The 25,673-nt window shown below is 38.5% G+C and overlaps 1 protein-coding gene across 3 annotated transcripts in view; it reads right to left on the minus strand.

Annotated features, from left to right (window-relative positions):
• Window positions 1–25,673, minus strand: part of SLC16A12 (solute carrier family 16 member 12) — an 80,149-nt gene that overhangs the window by 42,216 nt on the left and 12,260 nt on the right. Inside the window, exons 1-2 of one of the 3 annotated variants that reach the window (XM_077125376.1) lie at window positions 2,597–3,023; window positions 966–1,040 (exon numbers count right to left, since the gene is read on the minus strand). The exons of 1 other annotated variant lie outside the window; for it this stretch is intronic. The gene's annotated coding sequence lies outside the window, so the exon portion shown is untranslated. Of the gene's footprint in view, window positions 1–965; window positions 1,041–2,596; window positions 3,024–25,673 lie in introns of those variants that run through there. One more of the 3 variants, XM_077125375.1, reaches the window with a different exon arrangement.

Here is a 25,673-nt window from a genome sequence, read left to right on the forward strand (position 1 = left end):
TTTTCAAGGTCTGCCTGGTGAGAGGTTGTACCGATACCAATCAGGTGGTACACAGTGGTTTATAGAATCTATAAAAAAATTAATGGAACTCAAGAGACAATACTTATTCAATTATACATAGATTCAAGAAAAGTTTAGATATATTCATGGATAATATAAGAATAGGTTGCCAAGAGAAAGAAGGAATATTTGGAAGATGTTGTCATACTCTAAGGCTGACATCATGCCTGATATCCATGGCCTCCCACTCGCTTTCTTTTTCATGGTATCATACTAACAGACAAAAGATTAATTTCAATGTTTTAAAGCTGTTCACATCATAATTGACCATAACCATTATATGCCAGGACAGAATAATCTACCATGTTTATTCTTTGTTGACCTAAGCATTTTAAACAAGACCCTATAAAAATGATGATAAATGTATAAGAGTATCCTCTAAGATTATTATTGATCTTCCCTTGAAGTTATCCTTTATCCTGTATGGACTGAGAAAACAGCAGCTTAAGAACAAGAATGGGAGCAACCCTTACATGCCTCAAAGGACTTGCAAAACTTATCTATAAGTAAATTATTTAGGTAATTCTATACTACTTAGTCACAGTTGAACATCCATAAAATGAAACAAAAAGGACAATGTACATTATTTTATGGTACTATGGAGCTTATATTCATAAAATCACTGTATTTAAACCTAAGACCAATCTAGTTAGGAAGGTAGAGAAGGGTAATAGTCATCTCTTGTCTTTCCCCAACATCCATGCCTTCTCCTTTAGGCAATGGCACCTCAATTTTCCTTTGGGCAACTGCTCTTTTTCCATTCTCAGTTTGTCTGCCTTGACTCTACATGCTCCTGAAGAGTCCTGGCCTTTTAGAGACACAGTGATTCATTCAGAGACTTATGAATCAAGCTAGACCAATAAGGTCAATCCTGGGACATTTGTTAAAACAACTGGGAAGAGTACCTTCTTTGCATGGAGGTCCCAAGTCACCAATGCAAGCATAGAGGAGTTGCCGGTGGCCGCTCAGAGCGAACTCACCTAAAATGAAGCCAGGAAAAAGTAGGAATGAGGGTTGAAAATACACATATCTAAAATGGTTTAAACATTTGAATTCAGCTATAGCTAAGTTCCGCTCCTGGGGTTCTCTGATAAGTGAATCAATGAATTAGCTTTTTTTTTGCTTTAAATTGCATTGAGTTTGAGTTCTGTCTCTTGAACGCAAAAGTCCTGACTAATTATTGGTGGCATTGTTATTCTTGTCTTAGAATTATGGTGCAGAGCTTACATGATTGTCCAAAATCATGTAATAATATGGGGCTGAACCAAAATTCAAACTCAGAACTGCCAAACTACCAGGCCAATAATTTCTCAGCTTGGCTCTCCATCCTACATAGTCATACCACCAGAATGACAAACCTGAATATCAGTATAGAACAAATACACTTTTACATTTTTGTACAAACACTCAAATAATTAGATGAGCCAGCATGCAGGTCTGAAGCAGGAGTATATGAACCAAGAGAATGAGTTTGTGACATAAAGCAGATAAATGAAGGGTTTTCACTAAAATAATTTAGTCAAAGCAGACTATTACAAATCAATCATCAATTCCTCTAATCCTAAAACTTCTGGAAATCTATGCAGCTGAAGGATTGTGAGCCACAAGAGTACAGAAGAGACAGAGAAAAGCCAAGTCATTCTATTGGATCCATTCCTGTTAATAAACTAATCATCTGCACACTATAATTTTTTCTTGAAGAACTGTAATACAGTAATGTTTAGCATCAAGTTTTTTAATTCTCTATCATAGGAGTTTGGCAAGATTATTAAAGAAAGGAAATTGTTTACATCCAATAAGGAAACCCATTAGTTAAAGATGACATGTAGCTCATTCATTAATAAAAGCATGTGTTCTATCCCATGATCATGTTTTGCATGGATATGAATTGGTTCAATTTTCTGGAGTGACATTTAACAGTTTTTATTAAAAAATTTTATTTAACTCCTGACTCAATGCTTTTACATTTAGGAATTTATTATATAGTAATATTCCCCACATACTCAGATGTTTATATAAGGATGCAGTTGCATTATTTATGGTTTCAAAAACATTGGAATCAGTTGCCATTAGCAAGGAATAAGTTACATAGACTGTGGACCATCAGCTTCCAATTTAATATTAGCCACAACATGTTTATCTCTGCTGCAATCTAAAACACCACTGATGATAAGGAATAACAAGAAAATAGACACCAAGGACAAAGAGAACAGGAGAAAAGATGACAGCAGATTAAAGATGTCAACGAAATTTTGGAATCTGGAAAGCAAATGAACAGATGTTATCTGACCTAGCAAAACAGAACACTGAAATCTAACACAACAAGGAAGAAAGACAAGGAGTAAGTCAATTTACAGACCCCCAGAAATACTCAAAAACAGAACAGAGAACTTCTAAATGCAGCAAATGCAAAATGGGGCTAAAAAAGGGAGGATTGATGGAAAGTCTCTCAAAGTTCTTACCCCACCCCCCAGACAGTTAGATTTCCCCCACCACAGCAGAAAACTGGTATTTAGTCTCTGAAATTGTTACGCACCATGTAACATTGTTGGGAACATCAGATGTGGCTGGCCAGGGTAGAAGCTGGGGATGAGAGATCATACAAAAATAGAATTAAATGAAAATCATACTGAATGGTGAAATGTCCTATCCCCAAAACCCGCTCCATTTGACTACCAGGACACAAGAAGCCAAGCTTGTAGACCTTGGAAAAAGACTGAAATTTATCTTCAGAGAAACTGGCCAAGCTAACAGAAAAGGCATAACACTTGAGAGAGGAAGGAAGGACAACCACAAAACTGCTATATCCAGAGTTACTCATTCTACAATACAGCTAACCAATCTATAAACCCTTTCTTCTAATCACTTTTGCAGTGTCATTTGAAATGAATGGATCACCAAATAATTAAGAAAAGCCTCTACTCTATAAGATGAAATAAAGGAATTGAGGAGGGAAAACATGAACTCAGAGGAAACAAGGACAATTCAGGACATGAAAGAAAAAAAAATAAAAGAACTATAATTAATATCCTTAGAGAGATAACTGTTCAGGAATGAAAAAAAAAGAAATATTCAGGAACAAAAACAAGCTCTTAGAAATTAAAAATATCACAGTTAAAAAAAAATCACAGTAGAAATTTAAAATTTAATAGAAAGGGTGAAAAATAAAGTTGAAGAAATATCCCAGAAAGTAGAATAAAACTTTAAGATATAGAATAGTAGAGGAGAAGGATTAAGAAAATTAGTGGATTAGTTCAGGAGATCCAACATTCAAATAATAGGAGTCCCAAAATTACTGAAAAAGATACACAGCCTCCAATCTCTTGCCATTCACAAAAGTCTATTTCAGTTGTATTATACAACTAAATATGAAAGAAAAATAGTTAACCCCTTAGAAGAGAATATCTTCATGACGTGAAAATAGGGAACACTTTCTAAAACAGGCTCAAGAAACACCAACCATAAGGGGGGATGAACACTGTTACATTTGACTACATTAAAATGACTAGGTTATGTTCATCAAAAGACAATAAAAAGGCAAAACAGACAGTGAAAGAATTTATTTGCAACATATATAAGAAGCAAACGGTTGGATTGACTATAAAAGGAATTCCTATAAATCAATATGAAAAAGATAGTCCAATTGAAAAGTGAGCAAGGATTTGAACAGGCAATTCACCCAAAAGGAAATTCAATGGCCAAAGAATACATGAAAAGATGTACAACCTCATTTATAATCAGAGAGATGCAAATCTAAAACCCAGTGGGACTTGTGGATTAAAAATAAATAAATAATAGGGGGAATAAATGTTAAAATAAATTTAGTAGATTGAAATGCTGGTGATTGGTGAGAGGGAGGGGAGATGGTATGTACAAAGTTTTTTCTTTTTTTTTCTGGATTGATGCACATGTTCTGAGAGGTGATCGTGGTGATGAATATACAATTATGTGACGATATTGTGAGTTATTGATTATATACCAAGAATGGAATGATCTTATGGTAAGAATGTTCATGTTTGTATGTTGTTATGTTTAAAAAAAAATAATAAAAACAATGGGATACCACTACAAACAAACCAGATCAAGGACAAGTTAAAAAAAAATTGGCAATATCAAGTGCTGACCAGGATGTGGAAAAATGAGAATTCGCATACATTTTTAGTGAATATTAAATTGGTACATTTATTTTGGAAAACTGCTTGGGGTTTCCTAATAAAGTAAAAGATAGGCATTCCACACAACCTCTCAATAGAAATGCATACACAAGTGTACCGGAAGATATGTGTGAGAATGTTTATGGAAGCGTCCTTCCTAAAAACCCCAAAGCAGAAAATCCAAATGTTTACCAGCATTAGTAATTCAAATGAAGAAATACCATGTAGTAATAAATATGAAATAACTACAGCTATACACACCCACATAAGCCCTAAAAACATATTGATGCATAAAATAAACATGTCAGAAAATACAATGTTATTCAGTCTACATAAGTTTCATGAACAGTTAAAACTGTATTGTTTAGGAATATATATATCAGTGGTAAAAGCAAAGAAAAATATGAGAGCAATGTCCGTAATATTTAGTATAGTAGTTATTTGATTGTGCAACTAGCTCCTCTGGTTTTTTAACTACTGATTAGTCATTCTCACAGTAGCAGAGTTAGCCCATCAATAAGCAAGCTTCTGGGGCCACAGGTACCAACTGGCCCCCTTGCTGTAGAAAAGCTTACATAGAACTTCGGGAAATATTCTACCCTCTGCCTTCATAAAGGCGCCATGTAGAAGCTCTCTGGTTGAATCAGCTTTGTAAGTCAAGGGTTCTTGGTGACAATGATGGCAAGGCACCCCTAGACTCTGACCAGGTACATTTTAAAACCAGCACAACAGAATATAATTAGTTCTAAGCAGAAGTTTTAAGAGAGGTAAGTATTTATAAGGCCAGTAGCAAGAACTTTACAAAATGTCTTTAACCTTTTACATTTAAAAGGGGGGAAAAAGTATGCAAAGGGAAAAACATGATTGAAGATGAGCAAAGCAATGAAATAAATAAATAAAACAAAATAATATAAAATTCAATAAAAGAGGGTCTATGGGATGCATGAGTGGCTCAGTGGTAGAATGCTCGCCTTCCATGCTGGACACCCGGTTTCAATTCCCAGACCATACAGTGCCCTCCCCCCTGCCCCCCAAAAAAGAGGGTCCATGCACAAACCAAATAGAGTTCCAGAAACTAGAACTTATGATCAATTCAAGCCAAAGAACAAACTGTTCTTAAAAAAAACAAAAATGTATAAAATATGACTAATTTTTTCCCTCCTACAACATTAAAGAATGTTTGAGATTGATTCTTACCTCTGTTATGATGAATACACAGTCCTCAGGGCTAAGAAAACTTAGAGGAGTGTGTTTTACCTCTGTTCTTCTTCACTCAATAAAATAATGACTCATTCTCTTAAGGAAGTTATGTTCACACCTGCACAGAGAAATCCACATAAAGGCTCCTTGCTCCAACCATTTACATCCTCTGTGCCATTGGGTACAGGAAAATTCCACATCAGCTCACTCTTTAATCCTGCCCCATCCCTAATTTTTCTCTGGAATTTGGATTCTGGGAGAGTGGCTACTCTACCAGTGTAAAACTCTATCAAAATACACACAGAAGATAAGAACCATAGATTGATAGCGATAAGGAGTGCTAGAAGAAACCCTAGGAATCAACTAAGTCATGAGTACACCCATGGGCCAAATACAGCTTATCAGCATGCTTTCTTTGAGCCTCATGGTGATTTAAAAAATAGAGCCAGTTTCCAATATTTAAAAATCAGATAAGCCTACATAAAAAACCCAGATTTCTTACTTCTTCTTTTAAATATCTGGTGATTCTGGCAACTCTGGGCCCCCAATCCTGCCTGGAACAATGCTTGACCTCTACACTTATTGCCCTGCCTGATTGCCCCCTCATTTTACAGAGGGAAAAGCTGGAGCTCGGCAAAGTCACTCGAGAGCTCACACAGCAAGTTAGGAATGGGAGCGAGATGAGACCAGAGTCCAGTGCGGGCTCTTTGCCACACCAGAGACACAAAGGTTGGCTGTTCTCCAGAGGATGTCTGACCAGCCAACGCACTCATCCCTGAAGCTCAGAGAAGTCTCATCATGTAAGCCACAGGGCAGTGCTTTGACAGGAAAATTCCTTCACCCTGCATGGAGCCCAGGAGTTCAGATCCGAGTTGAAAGAGCTGGGGAAAGTTACAACTCCCATGGGCCCTAAGCTTCTGACACCCACCCCTTCTAACCCACTTGCTGGATGGGAAGTAGATTCCTTCCATTGATGTAGCTGAGTGCAGGGAGGTTTAACACGGAATATCCAGGAAGTTCTGACACGCAGCCCTTTTGAGCTCTGCGGGTAGGGAGCTGAGGCCTCCTTGCCTCCATCTCTGATGTAAACTTTAAAGAATATCCACCATCTATGTCTGCTCAGAATGAATCTATTCCGTGATATGTTACGCTGATAAACACTTCCTTCTGGCGTCAAGAAGCTGTAAAGCTTCTTTGGTTTCATTTATTCTTGAAGAATACAGGTAGAAACCAAGAAATTCAAAGGTTAACATATACTATTTCTGTATTCACATAAGAAGGGTTGTTAAATCAAACTATTGTACATTGTGTATTTTTGGGTTACATTTCTGAGAACTCAAAGACCAGGTCTACTCAGCTGACATAGCAAAGCGTAATGGTGCAGCATGGGTAACTGGAGAGCGTGGGGAGCAGGAAGGTAGAACGCTGCACGGTGCAGAGGAAAGAGCTTTGTTGAATTTGGTGCCTCAGGAACCCAGATCTCCCAGTGTACATAGGTAAAGCTAGAGGCAGAACAAAAACTAAACTCAGGTCTCCCAACTCCTAATCTAGCATATATCATAATACTGCTATTACTCCTTCAGTTACCAATTTAATTACCTTTAGAAAAGCATAGGCATCAGAAAGAAAGAACATGCGAGATAACATAACCAAGAGCTCACTGTTCTTAATCGAAGAGTCTTTCAAAAATGATGTAACTAACATTTTCCCTTGAGGTCAAATTATATTTTATATATATGTATGTTAGTGTGCATTCATACCCACTTCATTCCCCCAAACTCCCAGATTATAAGGATGCGTAGATTGTATGAAAATAAAAGTAGAAATAGATACAATTTTCATTTTATCTATTTTAGCACTATTTGAATATTTAACAAGGAAAAAGTAATACCTTTATACCAGTAAAAACAATAAAGATAGTAATATTTCTGGTTCAGCTGATTGGGGCTAATTACATTTTTTAGCTATTCCTCCTCACTTACATACTTTGGGCTGAATTGTAATTATTGGCAAGGAAAGTTATTCTGGATATATAGTTAAGCAAACTAAGTTGCAAAACTATGGTCCACCTTATTTTTATCAAATATATATAATACATAAAATATTTACAAACATTTGGAACAAAATATTTTTAAAAGTTAAGATATGAAAGGGAAAAAGTAGGACAAAGACATAAAATGGAGCTTGGGAGGATGTTAACCTAGATAAAATCAATCCAATTCCTGAGGGGAAGCCACAAAAGATGGCCTTAAGAGCTCTAGAACATAGACTCCAAAGAATTATGCCAGTGACATAATTCATAGTATCTACAAGGTAAAGACAGACAGTTGTCTCCTAACAATAATAACAATGAATATTTAAATAACACTTACCTGTACCTGAGTACCATTCACTTAATTCTCTCAACAACCATCCAAGGGAGTGTTAAAACTATCAGTCCTAGTTCACTGATGAGGAAACTGAGGGACACAGAGGTTAATGTTTTGCCCAAGGCCATGCACGTGAAAGCAGGCATTTAAACCCTGCTCAGAGAGTTGGCTCCAGGGTCCCTACTCTTAACCACCACATACCTCTTCAGTACCTCACAGAAAAAGCACCATGTGAGACCGACAGAACAGCCTCAACAACATTCTGCCAGCAGAGACAGTGACGTATTTTAAAGAGCTTCGTCTATCTGTACCATAGATAAAGAACGTTGAGAAAAAGGCAACACTATTTATCAGATGGTATCACATCTCTGCTTAAAGCTCCCCAATGGTTTCTCCACTGCCCCAAGAGTACTGACCTCCGGAAGAGCCATGGGGCCTTGAACAAGCAGGTCCTTTTCCGCCCTCACATTTCCCCTCCAACCACCCTTCCCCTCAGTCCGGGTGGAGCAGGCTCCCAGGCCTTTTTTCTACCCTGTGCCTCAGGGCCCTTGCACCTGCTGTTCCCTGCCTGGGGCGGTCTTCACACGGATGGTTCCTTCAGGTTGTCATTCAGGTCTCAGTTCAGACGTCACTTTCCAAGAGAGACTTTCCCCACCATGATGATTTTATGATGCCCCCTGCCCCCCAGCACCTCGTTACTTAATCACATTAAGCTCTTTTATTTTCTTTGTAGCACATTTATCACTATTTGGAGTTGTCTCATCTATTAATTTGCTTATTGTTTGTCATCAGTACAAAAGTATAAGCTCCATGAGGGTGGACTTCTTGCCTTTTTCACCGCTGGATTCCCACCAACTGGAAGAATTCCTAATGCATAGTAGGCTGCCAATAAATATTTGCTGAATTGAAAAATGAGTTGCCTCACAAATTGAAGTTAATGCAAACCTTGCCACGTTGTTTTTAATTTCAACGATCTAGATTGGTTGCTCATATGGCCCAGATTCACAGTGGCTTAAATCCCTTGCTTCGGTGAGGGGAGTGTAAGCTTGCAGGATACAGCCTACACAATGACCATCTGATGCTGGAATTCAGGCAGGAGTGACTCCCACAAAAATATTGCCAGTACAACTGAGAACTCGATCCTGCACACATTCACCAGCTGACAGGTACACTCCTGAGAGGAACATAGCAGCTTGCCCAGGAGTCTACAAAATTTCAGAGCCACCAACTGAAGGGCTATCAAAAATGTGTCAAATGCCTTGAGCTCTCAGGATTATAGAGGCAAATAAATATCAGTCATCTTGCCTGCACATGTGCCACAACATTGCTAAAGTCAATGCCCTTCCATAAGGAGTGTGTAGTTATGTTTCCAGCTGCCAGAGCATACTGGCTGCCACAGACTGAGGGCAACATGACTCATAAATATAATTTGGAAGAAGATCAGAATTCCCAACTCCACATCAATTAGGCTTCCCTCTGCCCAAAGAAGCCAGCAGCCTGCTTTCACCCATCTATCAAAGATGGAAAAGATGATAAACAATAGTACCCAGCTAAGCTTATAGGAAATGTGCTTTATTCATCATCAAAACTACAATCTGAGAGGCATGTGTTGGTAATAAGTATCTTGTCAAAACAAGCAAGCACTTTGTTCATTTCTCTCCGCTGGATCTTCTTAAAAGCAGCCCCACATCGTTCAAAAGAGCGGTCATTAGAGACGATAAGAGGATGGGGCGACACTCTCCCTGCATAACATATCTTATTAAACTATAAATGTAGCAAAGTGACTTATTTCTCACATGACTGGTTTCTGCTTTTTCTTTTACAGAACTTATTTTTTACATTAAACACTCTTATTGAGGTGGGAGGGCCTTGATTAGCCTCCTTCTATAAACTTAATTTTGTTTGTGTTTTAAAAAATAAGGGTAATTCAGAGATAGATTTCTCACCTGCCATGTGGGAGACCCAGGTTCGATTCCCAGCCCATGCACTTCCCCAAAAAACAAACAGACAAGCAAGCAAGCAAACAAAAAACCAAACAAATATTCAACAAACGGTGCTGCAATAATGGGATACTCACATGGAAAAAGAATGAAATGTGACCCCTGCCATACAGCATACAAAAATATAAATAGGTGGCAATTTTGGCAAAAAAGAAAGCTCACAAAAAATTAATGTAATACCATTCCATGCATAGTTGCTATTCAATCCCCTTAGAACTAGAAAGGGCCACTGTAAGGTCTTATTAACCCGCAAAAACCCCCCTCTCTTAACGGCTCTTTTGCCTTTCCCAGCACAGCTTGATGAAGGAGATGCAACATGAAGTGATTTCACACTGTGGAGGTAGAGAGTGAAGGGAAACCCCAGCAAGGGCATGTAGCACGTGGATTCTAGCTATGCCAGAATGAAGAAGAGAACTAAAGAGGTGAGTCATAGGCAGTGACCTGAAAGAGTCCACGGTCACTGGTCAGATGGGTCAGGACAGGCAGGTGCATTCAGAGTAATAGGCTGAGACAAGTCTACCATCAGATTGAGAAGAGACTGGGAAGAAAGGTGCTTGCCATGGAGCACACAGTCATCCCCAGACAATCTGGGCTGCTAAGGGCTGCACATGGCTGAAGCTATAGGAACAGGAAGGGTGAAGAGGCCTAAGAAGAAGCTGCAGAGGAACAAGAAGGGAACATGCCAGAAGGCTGGATGTGAGGAGAGAAGACGAGGGAAACCTCAAACCCAAGTTATGGACTGCTTCTCATTTGAGAAGTTTATGAGAAAACTGAGCATAAGGAAGAAATGTTTAGGAAAAATGCTCAGTGAAGCCTTATCCAGATATAATTTAAGAAATGGAATTACTCTTCACCTCCCCAATCCACAATTTGTCCTCAGCTTCAACTCCTTTTATCTCTATGAGCCTCTGAGATTCTTAACACTCTTACCCAGATTTGACCAGAGTGGCAAAGCCAGCACGAGTCCTAACAGCTCCAGCACAATCAATTCCAACAGACTCTTTTACCTTGCTTCAAATTCACGATTCTCAAAATAGGCAGCCAGAACCATGATGCTGGAAAAAAACAAACAAACAGACTCCCACAAAAAGTAACTGATGCTTGATTACAACAGTCAGTTATGTAAAGAGAACCATAACTAGTTGAACCTTTCCTTATCCCCTGTCCCCGTCTGTATCTTTACCCAGGTTTATCACACTCTAGGTTCCTAAAAAAACCAGACATCTTCTACCCAAGCTTTCAGCTCGAACGTGATCAAATAGAGTAAATGAAAAAAAGAATAATTTATACTATCGTAAACTGGACAACACTTACTTTGATAAAGGTGGTAGCCTGATCCATGAAGGAAACTTGGAATATTTTTCAAATTGGTACACACTGCTTTACTTTCGGTTTTCACTGCTTTACTTTTATTGCTTTTGAAGATGGCATAAACACTTGATGTGAACCTTGAAACTCTGGGAAATTACAAAATGTATAGTAAATTTAAGGAATAAGAAAATTTTGCCATTCTTAATCAGCTAAAATGACTGGCCAAAGCCTTGGTGAGTGAACAAACCCAAAAAGGTGATATCTTCGTGCTAAAAATTGAGATAGGAGCAGGGAGGAGGTGGAGTTGGGGCAGCTGAAGGCACCCGCTCAGACCTGATCACAAGCTACTCTAGTCTAATCCACTGCCTAGAAGCACCGAGTCCTGCTGCTGCTTCACTGGGCAGAGGAATGTGTGGCCCCAGTGGCTGGAGCTCTGGAGCAGCAGGGGATAGCCTCACACACAGTGGAGCCTGGGAGCATTAAGTTCAAAAATCAAGAGGTATGAAGCTCCACAGGAAGATTGCATCGCAAAGGAAAACAGGCAGTTGCTATCAAACTCTGATTCTGAGTTGTAAACATTTTTAATTACACATGTGCTACATGCTCAACGCAGGAAAAAGGAGATAATAGAGCTAAAAGACAATAAAAATCATCTGCATACCACCATACCAACAGGCATCATTTTCATTTGGTGTGGATCCTTCGGAGAATTTTTTTTTCTACATTCATATACATATGTAAATATATCCTTTTAAAAGTACAGCTGTGATCATCCTATTTGTAATTTGCTCCTTGCCCTTAATGAGAGCATGAATATATATCCATGCTAATAAATATACCCTGCGTAATCATCTTAATGGTTATAAAGTATTTGAGCATGTGAATTCACTCATCATTAACTTAACCAGTTATTGTTGGATGGTAAAGTTGCCTGATTTTTCTTTCCCTGAAATATGTTGAAAGATTCAACCATGCGGCATACCAGGTCATACAGTAGGGTCCTGATGATCCTTCCCTCAGACTCACCATGATCGTGCAAAGACATTCTGAAAATCTGACACTAAAGTCATAGAACGCCACATTTCTTCACCATTAAAAATAGTTATTAAGTACTCATGCCTGTATTATATTAATAATTAATGCAAATATAATAATCAATATAAAATATGTTTATAGCGTTTGGACACTTTCAGACTTAATATGAAGGTATAAAAGATAGACATGTGACTCATCAAAAGTAATACTGGCGTAATATTCAAAATATTTTAACAAGAGGCTGACAGAGGCACTGACCATTCAAAGAGGCTGGCTGTGAACAAATGGTCCACTAGGCCAGTACACACCAGTTGACCATCAGGCCCTGTGACCGAGAAGTTAGGATTTAAGTGATGATTATGATTACTGAACCATTATATAGATTTTCCTGTTTTACTTTCTGGTATATTGGAGTAGATAGAGGGAAATATCTGAAATCTTTGTACTGTAATCCAGCTGCCCTGATCTCTGCTGGTGACTGTACAGCCTTTAGCTTGTGCCCTTATGATTGTAAACATCTTGTGAATGAGCTTTACTTTTACCCATTTTATCTGGTTTTTCAATTTTCGAGTCTTGTGATCACTAAAGACAGCCCCTAATGTTTATTAATAAAGAGCTTTGGGTCAGCCCAGAATTAAAACCCCAATTCCAAAGTTATCTCGAAAACCAAAACTGGATCTAACCAAATGGGCCCGCTTGACATAAGCAGTAGTTTAGCCTTTAACCTAAAAGTCGCCTATATCTCATTATATTACTAAAAATCATGCCCATCATCATATTCAGGATGCCATTTTCCTATGTAGGTTCTGTGACTAAGCATGTGATCGGCCTGTGCATGCTCAATAATAAGATCATCTCTACATCCCCTAGAACTACTGTGCTCACTATCCTAAAACCTGCCCATCTTTTGATGTTATAAAATTATCAGAATTACTGAAGTTTGGGAAGACAGATATTTAGGCTGATGGCCATCAGCTCTCCTGCCTCATGCCTAGTAATAAACTCTTTCTGTCTTTGAAATTCCAGTATTTCAGGAACTGGTCATTTAAGCACATCAGGAAGAAAATCCACTGCTCTTGTCCAGTATCAGCCCAAGTAACCCAAAGAAGCTATTTAACCCAGAAGCATGTGGGTAAGTGAGAATTCTAAAGTAAAGGTTTCTTGTAGGACCCCATTCTTTGTTAATTGACCAAAGGAAGAGGAGCATATTTGGGAAAGAGAAATCAAACTCTGTACAGGTAAAGTGCAACATCCCTGTGGGACTTCAAAAGGACAGTCCATAAGGTTCTGTTGGGTGAAGAACCTGGCAGAAAGATGTAGCATTCAAATGTGTGCCTGGGGCTCAGAGCACACAGTTGGTTCTTGAGATCTTTCAGCTTGGGCTTCTCAGACTTTCACAGACATCACCCATTAAATACAGATTCAAGTTCAGGTTCAAAAGGTCTGGGGGAGACTGAGATTTGTTTCCAAAAAAGCTCCCATGTGAGGTCTATGCTAGTACTAACCACAGTTTTGAGTAGTAAGGTGTTCTAAAGGTGAGTGGAAGAGAAGAGAGATCAGAATGTTGAGGAACCCCAATCTCTAAAAGAAGGAAAGGAAAAGGGGCTGCAAGGAAATTGAGAAAGAGAGATGAAATTCCTCCAGGAAAACATGATGTCACCTTCATCAAAAAAGAAAGGAATGACACTATCAACCTTACTGATAGTTCAGATAAGACTGTATGAAGAGGTATGGTACCCAGTGCAAATTTGCATAGATGTAAATGTTCCCATCAGGTTTTTACAGTAATTTCAGAGAATGATATGATTACTTGATGGGTACATAATTTCATTAAAACAACCCCAAAGCAATTCTGTAAGACTTATGGCATGTAAGGACTCTCAAGCCCTCCAGTAGAAAATCTACCAAATCAGGAAAGCCCAGACCCTGGCTTTGCAAAATGCCTGCCTCCATCCTCAGTGCAGTGCCATCAATTCATAGGAAATGGTAAGAGCTCTTGGGTGCATGTGGGAAGAAACTGCTGAAACAGGAACCCAGGCCACAGACATTCACATCCTTAAGAGTCATTAATTGGCTAAAATCACCGAACAGAATAGTATCAGAGGCTCTAATCTCTGCCAGCAGCCTCCTTCTTCTCTCTAGGCAAGACCAATTCAGCCACAATTTACAAGCTTGGCAGAAGTTCTACATGTTGGAATTTAAGATAAGCATGATCACAAATGCTTTTCATGCCCATTTTCCCACAAAAAGCTCAAAGAAAAGGCATATGGTTTCCTAAGCCCACACTCCCAGGCTTGTTACTGTAATGACTTCAAAAGTCACATTGCAGAACATACTACAGAATATTATGCAGCTGTAAAACAGAATAAAGTTATGAAGTATGTAACAACATGGATAGACCTTGAGGACATTATACTGAGTGGGATTAGCCAGAAACAAAAGGACAAATACTGTATGGTCTCATTGATATGAATTACTATTAATGAATGAACTTGGAGAATTTCAGCTAAGAACAGAGACCATCAGGAGATAGAAATAGGGTAGACAATTGGAGCTGAAGGGATACAGATTGTCCAACAGGACTGATTGTAAAAATTCAGAAATGGATAGTGCAATACTACTTAACTGTAATACAATAACATTAGTACACTGAATGAAGTTGAATGTGCGAATGATAGAGGGAGGAGGGATGGGGGCACAAATGAAACCAGAAAGAAAAATAGATGACAAAGACTGAGATGGTATAATCTAGGAATAGTATACAATGATAGTGACTAAATGTACAAATTAAAAAACGTTTTTGCATGAGGAAGAACAAAGGAATGTACAGGGTGTTAAAAATAGATGGAAATTTATATTTTAAAACTTTAACTTATGTGTAAGACTAAAGCAAAAAATGCTTATTTGGTACAAAATTTATAATTTGACTAGTACATTTCCTAATATAACTTATATGGACATTTAACTGAACACCGTAAGTACATGGAACCTTGAGTAGGGCATGAGATTTTGCTGGTTTGTCACAGTGATGCCCCGATAAATCCCAGAGTGATTTGAACAGTAAATTTATTTTAATTTTTTTTTTTTAAGTATTTGCAAAGTCCTCTTGGGGGAATGACAAGAAGGGGGAAAATTCAACTTCCCCACGTGGAGAATTCCTGATATTCTCACAAGTAGTGGGAACAACCAAAGCAATAGGCCGAGCTCTCAATCTTGGGTTTGTTCAAATGAAACTTATCCCTGCAAAGGATAGGCTAAGCCTACTTAAAATTAGGCCTAAGAGTCACCCCCAGAGAATCTTTTTGTTACTCAGATGCGGCCTCTCTCTCTCAGCCAACACAACAAGCAAACTCACTGCCCTCCCCCTCTCTATGTGGGACATGACTCCCAGGGGTGTAAACCTCCCTGGAAACATAGCACAGAAATCCTAGAATGAGCACTCATTCTAGGGATTGAGAAAACCTTCTTGACTAAACAGGGGTTTAGAAAGAAATGAGACAAAATAAAGTGTCAGTGGCTGAGAGATTCCAAACAGAGTCGAGAAGTTATCCTGGAGGTTATTCTGATGCATTATATACAGATATCACCTTTTTAGTTAAGGTATATTGGAGAGGCCGGAGGGAAGTGCCTGAAAATATAGAGCTGTGTTCCAGTAGCCATGTTTCTTGAAGATGATTGTATAATGATATAGCTTTCGCAATGTGATTGTGAAAATCTTGTGTCTGATGCTCCTTTTATCCAGGGTTTGGACAGATGAATAAAACATATGGATAAAAATAAATAAATAACAGGGGGAACAAATGTTAAAATAAATTTAGTAGATTGAAATGCTAGTGATCAATGAAAGGGAATGATAAGGGGTATAAAAATAGGGAAACAAAGGCTAAAATATATTGGGTAGATCGAAATACTAGCAATCAATGAGAGGAAGGGGTAAAGGATATGGTGTATGAGTTTTTTTCCCTTCTTTTTATTTCTTTTTCTGAATTGATGCAAATGTTCTAAGAAATGATCATGGTAATGAATATACAACTATGTGATGATACTGTAAGTTATTGATTATATACCAAGAGTGGAATGATCATATGGTAAGAATGTTTGTGTTTATATATTTAATAAAAAAAATTTTTTTTTCAAGTCACATTGCAGAAAGCTGTGCTTAAGCCACTTGGGAGAAAACCAGGCCTGCAAGGGTTCTGCTCTCTGAGAGGCTGTTTCTGGAGGAGCTAGGAGCTCCTATCACAGCTTTCTAGCCAGGAGCTACAGAATCCACTTACTGAGAGGTGGGTTGGGGGGAGAAGGTGTTACTGACCTCCCTAAGCCATCATTTATTTGGACTACCTAGGCAGAAAGACCTCAAAAATCAGTAAAACAGAAAAAATGGGATTTCTCACAATAAAGTTTTATTTCCATTCAAAAGCAAAACTAGAATTAAATAAACCATGTATTGCCTTGCAGAGCCAAAACTATTTTGTAATTATGGTTGTCTGGCAAATTAATGCAACAGACCAAGCAGAATGTTGAAAATAAGCTCTATTTATAATCATAGTAATCACCATTATCCAGAAATCTTAGATATGTGAAAACTGTCTAGAAGCTCACAAAATCAAAATCTGTACAATTTAATCTGAGGAACACACCAATGTGTCTTATTCATTTATTCTCACTCTAGAGATAATCTTGACTCATTTGGTTACTTGCTTTCCAAAGCAGCAGCAGTTTAGCATGTAAGCTCCAGGGAAGGAGCGACTTTTGTCAGTTTTGTTCACTGATACATCCCTAAACCAAAACGGAACTTAAATATGCATCTGTTGAATGGTGAATGAATGGACCTTTACATGTCCTCTCTGATTTGGCCCAGTCCAGCCTGCTATTATTTCACAACCCCTGGACTTCACATTGGAGCCCCAAAAGATGTTTGACTTTGTAATCTCTGGTTGAAATGCTGTGACAGACCATTTAGTTATAAAGGGACCCTCAGAATGGTCGATAAGATTTCTTTTAGGAATATGCATTTTCTCTCTGTGATCTTGTTTCCACTTATTACATATTGAACACCAGTTTTTAACTGGCAAGGCAAGTGTCTGCTTTTGTTTAGAACAGAGCTTAAACCTCTTGGGGCTTGTTCGTAAGGCAAACTGATTGGCTTGAGCTGTAAAGGGAAATTTTACCACAGTGCCTAGTTTTTACCCTTTGTTCCCTCTGAATTCAGTCCCAGGCAAGGATGGAACCTGTGTAACTGTCTTTAATCCCCTTGTGTTATCTGGCATATAGTAGGCACGCGAGGACATTTTCCATTTGTATTATGGCACTTCTCGTTGGATAAGCATTCGTTCAAGTCCTAATTCCAGGAAAATTCAAATGTTTAAGAGTCACATTTGTTTTCATTCAAAATAAAAACAACTTACTGAGTCGTATGAGTGTTATATTGGGGTGGGGCAGGGGGAGGGGGTTGAAACGCATATCATTACAACCTAGAATACCAACTCTATTAAATAGACTGCCACTTCTTTTTAATCAAGAAGTTCCTGACTGGACAACTCTGAGAAGTAACAATGCAGGGGCAGCTGGGCCATTTTCTGGTCTGTTTATATAGCTTTTTACAGTTCACAAGGCAAGTTGTCATTCATTACCCATTCTCCAAACAACTCCTCAAGGGATTTATATTCCCACAATCCTATAAGTAACATAAATTGTAAGTTATCCACTGGCTTATTAACAGCTTTTCAAGAGAAAGGAAAACCTAAGAAAGACTACTCTGTTAAATAATTAGACCCGATGCCAGTCGTATCTTATTTCAGAAACATTAAAATGTGGAGGAAAAATATAATATACTTGAGGACTTCCTGGAAGATGGCGGCTTAGTAAGACGCGCGGATCTTAGTTTCTTCTCCAGGACACCTACTAGGGGAGTAGAAACGATACAGAAAGCGCCCAAAGCCACAACAGAGATAAAAAAGACAGCGTACCCCATCCTGGAACGGCTGGCTGGCTGAGAGAAGCAGCTCGGGTGAGATCGCCGAGGCGCGCGGGCCTTACCGGGCGGGGTGGCAAGCGGCCGGAGTTACTCCCTTCCCCCTTCCCGGGCCGGCTGGGAGAATTGGAGAGGCGGTCCCCTGAAACCAAGGCGACTGGCGCCCACACCATGCGCAGCCCCCGGACCAACTGAGAGAATTGGATCGGAAATCCCCAGCCCGCGGAGAACGGTGACGGGTGGGGGAGGCCCCTTCCAAACCCGTGACTCCCGGGGAACGTGCACTCTCTCGGGCGGGCCGCTGCCGCTGGCGCCCTCCCGCCACACTTGTTGCCCAGGGCCGACTAGGAAATTTGGATGGGCTCTTTCCCTGGCTGCGGCAACCAGCAACCCTTCCTGCGTTCGAACACCCTCCCTGCGTTCGGACCCGGGGCCGGCTCAAGCCGCTTCGGCTAGCGAACCCCCAGGACGGCGAGAGTTTTCCAAAGTTTAAGGTCCCACAGCACCTTTTACTGGTGGGACCCGCAGACAAACGTGTGCCACGAGCGCCACCTACTGGGCAGGATAAGAAAAACAGAACCCAGAGATTTCACAGAAAAATATTACAACCTTGCTGGGTCCAACACCAAGAGAAATCTGAATAAATGCCCAGACGCCAGCAGCAGAAGATAACTGTCCACGCTCAAAAGATTGAGAATATGGCTCAGTCAAAGGAACAAACCAATAGCTCAAATGAGACACAAGAGCTGAGACAACTAATGCTGAATATACGAACAGAAATGGAAAACCTCTTCAAAAATGAAATCGATAAATTGAGGGAGGACATGAAGAGGACATGGGCTGAACATAAAGAAGAAATAGAAAAACTGAAAAAACAAATCGCAGAACTTATGGAAGTGAAGGATAAAGTAGCAAACATAGAAAAAATAATGGATAGCTACAATGATAGATTTAAAGAGACAGAAGATAGAATTAGTGATTTGGAGGATGGAACATCTGAATTCCAAAAAGAAACAGAAACTATAGGGAAAAGAATGGAAAAATTTGAACAGGGGATCAGGGAACTCAAGGACAATATGAACCACACAAATATACGTGTTGTGGGTGTCCCAGAAGGAGAAGAGAAGGGAAAAGGAGGAGAAAAACTAATGGAAGAAATTATCACTGAAAATTTCCCAACTCTTATGAAAGACGTAAAATTACAGATCCAAGAAGTGCAGCGCACCCCAAAGAGATTAGACCCAAATAGGCGTTCTCCAAGACACTTACTAGTTAGAATGTCAGAGGTCAAAGAGAAAGAGAAGATCTTGAAAGCAGCAAGAGAAAAACAATCCATTACATACAAGGGAAACCCAATAAGACTTTGTGTAGATTTCTCAGCAGAAACCATGGAAGCTAGAAGACAGTGGGATGATATATTTAAAATACTAAAAGAGAAAAACTGCCAACCAAGACTCCTATATCCAGCAAAATTATCCTTCAAAAATGAGGGAGAAATTAAAACATTCTCAGACAAAAAGTCACTGAAAGAATTTGTGACCAAGAGACCAGCTCTGTAAGAAATACTAAAGGGAGCACTAGAGTCAGATACAAAAAGACAGAAGAGAGAGATATGGAAAAGAGTGTAGAAAGAAGGAAAATCAGATATGATATATATAATACAAAAGGCAAAATGTTGGAGGAAAATATTATCCAAACAGTAATAACACTAAATGTCAATGGACTGAATTCCCCAATCAAAAGACATAGATTGGCAGAATGGATTAAAAAACAGGATCCTTCGATATGCTGTCTACAGGAAACACATCTTAGACCCAAAGATAAACATAGGTTGAAAGTGAAAGGTTGGGAAAAGATATTTCATGCAAATAACAACCAGAAAAGAGCAGGAGTGGCTACACTAATATCCAACAAATTAGACTTCAAATGTAAAACAGTTAAAAGAGACAAAGAAGGACACTATATACTAATAAAAGGAACAATTAAACAAGAAGACATAACAATCATAAATATTTACGCACCGAATCAGAATGCCCCAAAATACGTGAGGAATATACTGCAAACACTGAAAAGGGAAATAGACTCATATACCATAATAGTTGGAGACTTCAACTCACCACTCTCATCAAGGGACAGAACATCTAGACAGAGGATCAACAAAGACATAGAGAATCTGAATATTACTATAAATGAACTAGACTTAATAGACATTTATAGGACATTACATCCCACAACAGCAGGATACACCTTTTTCTCAAGTGCTCATGGATCATTCTCAAAGATAGACCATATGCTGGGTCACAAAGCAAGTCTTAACAAATTTAAAAAGATTGAAATCTTACACAACACTTTCTCGGACCATAAAGGAATGATGTTGGAAATCAATAATAGGCAGAGTCCCAGAAAATTCACAAATACGTGGAGGCTCAACAACACACGCCTAAACAACGACTGGGTCAAAGAAGAAATTGCAAGAGAAATTAGCAAATACCTCGAGGCGAATGAAAATGAAAACACAACATATCAAAACTTATGGGACGCAGCAAAGGCAGTGCTAAGAGGGAAATTTATTGCTCTAAATGCCTATATCAGAAAAGAAGAAAAGGCAAAAATTCAGGAATTAACTATCCATTTGGAAGAACTGGAGAAAGAACAGCAAGCTAACCCCAAAGCAAGCAAAAGGAAAGAAATAACAAAGATTAGAGCACAAATAAATGAAATTGAAAACAATAGAGAAAATCAATAAGGCCAGAAGTTGGTTCTATGAGAAAATCAATAAGATTGATGGGCCCTTAGCAAGATTGACAAAAAGAAGAAGAGAGAGGATGCAAATAAATAAGATCAGAAATGGAAGAGGAGACATAACTACTGACCTCACAGAAATAAAGGAGGTAATAACAGGATACTATGAACAACTTTACGCTAATAAATACAACAATTTAGAGGAAATGGACGGGTTCCTGGAAAGACATGAACAACCAACTTTGACTCAAGAAGACATAGATGACCTCAACAAACCAATCACAAGTAAAGAAATTGAAGCAGTCATTCAAAAGCTTCCTAAAAAGAAAAGTCCAGGACCAGATGGCTTCACATGTGAATTCTACCAAACGTTCCAGAAAGAATTAGTACCAATTCTCTTCAAACTCTTCAATAAAATCGAAGTGGAGGGAAAACTACCTAATTCATTCTATGAAGCCAACATCACCCTCATACCAAAACCAGGCAAAGATATTACAAAAAAAGAAAACTACAGACCAATCTCTCTAATGAATACAGATGCAAAAATCCTCAATAAAATTCTAGCAAATCGTATCCAACAACACATTAAAAGAATTATACATCATGACCAAGTAGGATTCATCCCAGGTATGCAAGGATGGTTCAACATAAGAAAATCAATTAATGTAATACACCATATCAACAAATCAAAGCAGAAAAATCACATGATCATCTCAATTGATGCAGAGAAGGCATTCGACAAGATTCAACATCCTTTCCTGTTGAAAACACTTCAAAAGATAGGAATACAAGGGAACTTCCTTAAAATGATAGAGGGAATATATGAAAAACCCACAGCTAATATCATCCTCAATGGGGAAAAATTGAAAACTTTCCCCCTAAGATCAGGAACAAGACAAGGATGTCCACTATCACCACTATTATTCAACATTGTGTTGGAGGTTCTAGCCAGAGCAATTAGACAAGAAAAAGAAATACAAGGCATCAAAATTGGAAAGGAAGAAGTAAAACTATCACTGTTTGCAGACGATATGATACTATACGTCGAAAACCCGGAAAAATCCACAACAAAACTACTAGAGCTAATAAATGAGTACAGCAAAGTAGCAGGTTACAAGATCAACATTCAAAAATCTGTCGCATTTCTATACACTAGTAATGAACAAGCTGAGGGGGAAATCAAGAAACGAATCCCATTTACAATTGCAACTAAAAGAATAAAATACCTAGGAATAAATTTAACTAAAGAGACAAAAAACCTATATAAAGAAAACTACAAAAAACTGCTAAAAGAAATCACAGAAGACCTAAATAGATGGAAGGGCATACCGTGTTCATGGATTGGAAGACTAAATATAGTTAAAATGTCAATCCTACCTAAATTGATTTACAGATTCAATGCAATACCAATCAAAATCCCAACAACTTATTTTTCAGAAATAGAAAAACCAATAAGCAAATTTATCTGGAAGGGCAGGGTGCCCCGAATTGCTAAAAACATCTTGAGGAAAAAAAACGAAGCTGGAGGTCTCGCGCTGCCTGACTTTAAGGCATATTATGAAGCCACAGTGGTCAAAACAGCATGGTATTGGCATAAAGATAGATATATCGACCAATGGAATCGAATAGAGTGCTCAGATATAGACCCTCTCATCTATGGACATTTGATCTTTGATAAGGCAGTCAAGCCAACTCACCTGGGACAGAGCAGTCTCTTCAATAAATGGTGCCTAGAGAACTGGATATCCATATGCAAAAGAATGAAAGAAGACCCATCTCTCACACCCTATACAAAAGTTAACTCAAAATGGATCAAAGATCTAAACATTAGGTCTAAGACCATAAAACAGTTAGAGGAAAATGTTGGGAGATATCTTATGGATCTTACAATTGGAGGCGGTTTTATGGACCTTAAACCTAAAGCAAGAGCACTGAAGAAGGAAATAAATAAATGGGAACTCCTCAAAATTAAACACTTTTGTGCATCAAAGAACTTCATCAAGAAAGTAGAAAGACAGCCTTCACAATGGGAGACAATATTTGGAAATGATATATCAGATAAAGGTCTAGTATCCAGAATTTATAAAGAGATTGTTCGTCTCAACAACAAAAAGACAGCCAACCCAATTACAAAATGGGAAAAAGACTTGAACAGACACCTCTCAGAAGAGGAAATACGGATGGCCAAGAGGCACATGAAGAGATGCTCAATGTCCCTGGCCATTAGAGAAATGCAAATCAAAACCACAATGAGATATCATCTCACACCCACCAGAATGGCCATTATCAACAAAACAGAAAATGACAAGTGCTGGAGAGGATGCGGAGAAAGAGGCACACTTATCCACTGTTGGTGGGAATGTCAAAGGGTGCAACCACTGTGGAAGGCAGTTTGGCGGTTCCTCAAAAAGCTGAATATAGAATTGCCATACGACCCAGCAATACCATTGCTAGGTATCTACTCAAAGGACTTAAGGGCAAAGACACAAACGGACATTTGCACACCAATGTTTATAGCAGCATTATTTACAATTGCAAAGAGATGGAAACAGCCAAAATCTCCATCAACAGAAGAGTGGCTAAACAAACTGTGGTATATACATACGATGGAATATTATGCAGCTTTAAGACAAGATAAACTTATGAACCATGTAATAACATGGATGGACCTAGAGAATATTATGCTGAGTGAATCCAGCCAAAAACTAAAGGACAAATACTGTATGGTCCCACTGATGTGAACGGACATTCGAGAATAAACTTGAAATATGTCATTGGTAATAGAGTTCAGCAGGAGTTAGAAACAGGGTAAGACAATGGGTAATTGAAGCTGAAGGGATACAGACTGTGCAACAGAACTAGATATAAAAACTCAAAAATGGACAGCACAATAATACCTAATTGTAAAGTAATCATGTTAAAACACTGAATGAAGCTGCATCTGAGCTATAGGTTTTTGTTTTGTTTTGTTTTGTTTTGATTTTACTATTATTACTTTTATTTTTTTCTCTATATTAACATTCTATATCTTTTTCGGTTATGTTGCTAGTTCTTCTAAACCAATGCAAATGTACTAAGAAATGATGATCATGCATCTATGTGATGATGTTAAGAATTAATGATTGCATGTGTAGAATGGTATGATCTCTAAATGTTGGGTTAATTTCTTTTTTTCCGTTAATTGAAAAAAAAAAAAAAAAAAAAAGAGAAGGGATAATTGGAGATGAAGGGATACAGACTGTACAACGGGACTGGATATAAAAACTCAGAAATGGACAGCACAATACTACCCAATTGTAATGCAATTATGTTAAAACACTGAATGAAGCTGCATGTGAGGTATAGGTTTTTTGTTTTTGTTTTTTTTGTTTTTTTTTCTTTCTATTATTGTTTTAATTCTTATTCTGCTGTCTTTTTATTTCTTTTTCTAAATCGATACAAATGTACTAAGAAATGATGAATATGCAACTATGTGATGTTATTAAGAATTACTGATTGTACATGTAGATTGGAATGATTTCTAATTGTTTTGTTAATTCTTTTTTTAATTAATAAAAAAATATATATATAATATACTTTAGATTTGGGGAAAACTGACATTGGAAGAGATGAAGTGACTTGCTCAAAGACATCCAAATGATTTCTCTCCCAGAGCTGGGGCTAGGGACTCTTCGTTCCATTCCATACAACAGTAACAGCACCAATGCAGGCAATGGAAATAACTCAGAGCAGTAAGAGAGAGCCCCTGGCCGTTCCCATAACCTCTCTACTGGCAAGGGCTCTGCTCTCGGTTTGCCCAAGGTAGAAAGCCAGAGCAGCACAAATAGCCCTCCTTTCTCAAAAGGTTTGGCTGCATGGGCACTCTGGCTCCCCTCTGTTGCTGCTGCACTTGGGAGTGTGCTAGCATCCCAGAGCCCAGCATGCCACAAGCCTTGCCCAGGAAGGTCTTGTACTCCAAGCCAGCCTCTATCCTATTCTGCCTGGCTGGAGACAGGGCTACCTGATTTCCTTCCCTACAGGAAAAGAACAGAATATAAGCAGAGTTTATATCATATACACTACAATCACAACTATGATTATTTTTTAAAACTAGTTATGAATAGTGGCCAGTTCCTCCCCCTGATTTTCCATTGCTCCACAGCTTCATTTATCAATATATCTTGTGTGTGTGTGTGTGTGTGGAGGGGGAGGAGGGGAGAAAGAGTTGGGGAGAAGTATCTTAGGAATATGAATGTAAGTCTTTTCACCTCCACCACAATTCCCAAACAAACTTCATGCTGTATCAGCAAAAAGCCAGCGTCTCCCACTCCATTTTTTCCCATCAATTTACTCACAGATTGTTTAAGATTCTAACAGGGGACTCAGCATGAGACCTGGAACTATGAATGAAAAGCAGATGTGTTCCCAGTATACTTGAACTATTTGAAAGATGGGCTTTCAGGGAGTCTATTTGCATACAGGATCAAGAAGTCTCATGAGAAGTAATTCAGACTAAGAGGATGAATCAAAATTTACGAGTTTAGTTTCCCTCCAGGACTCTATGAACTAATGAAGAGGAAGTGACACTGGCTAGATTTCCTCAAAATCTAGTAATAGGCTCAGTCACAGAATCACCATCTTTATTCTAATTGCAAGGGGGCCAAGGGAAAAGCAGGGTACATGGCTCAGAACAATCCAAATTTTCTGGAAATATTTTATGACCCCATGAATATAAATCACCATAGAATGAGAAAATGCGTATTTCCAAAATAACACTACATATGTGTCATTTTCACCACACAAAAAGCTTCTGTGAACTAGTCAGATAATTTGTATAAAGAGCCTTAAA

Source organism: Tamandua tetradactyla, chromosome 13, assembly GCF_023851605.1.
Source record: "Tamandua tetradactyla isolate mTamTet1 chromosome 13, mTamTet1.pri, whole genome shotgun sequence".
NCBI classification, from domain to species: domain Eukaryota; kingdom Metazoa; phylum Chordata; class Mammalia; order Pilosa; family Myrmecophagidae; genus Tamandua; species Tamandua tetradactyla.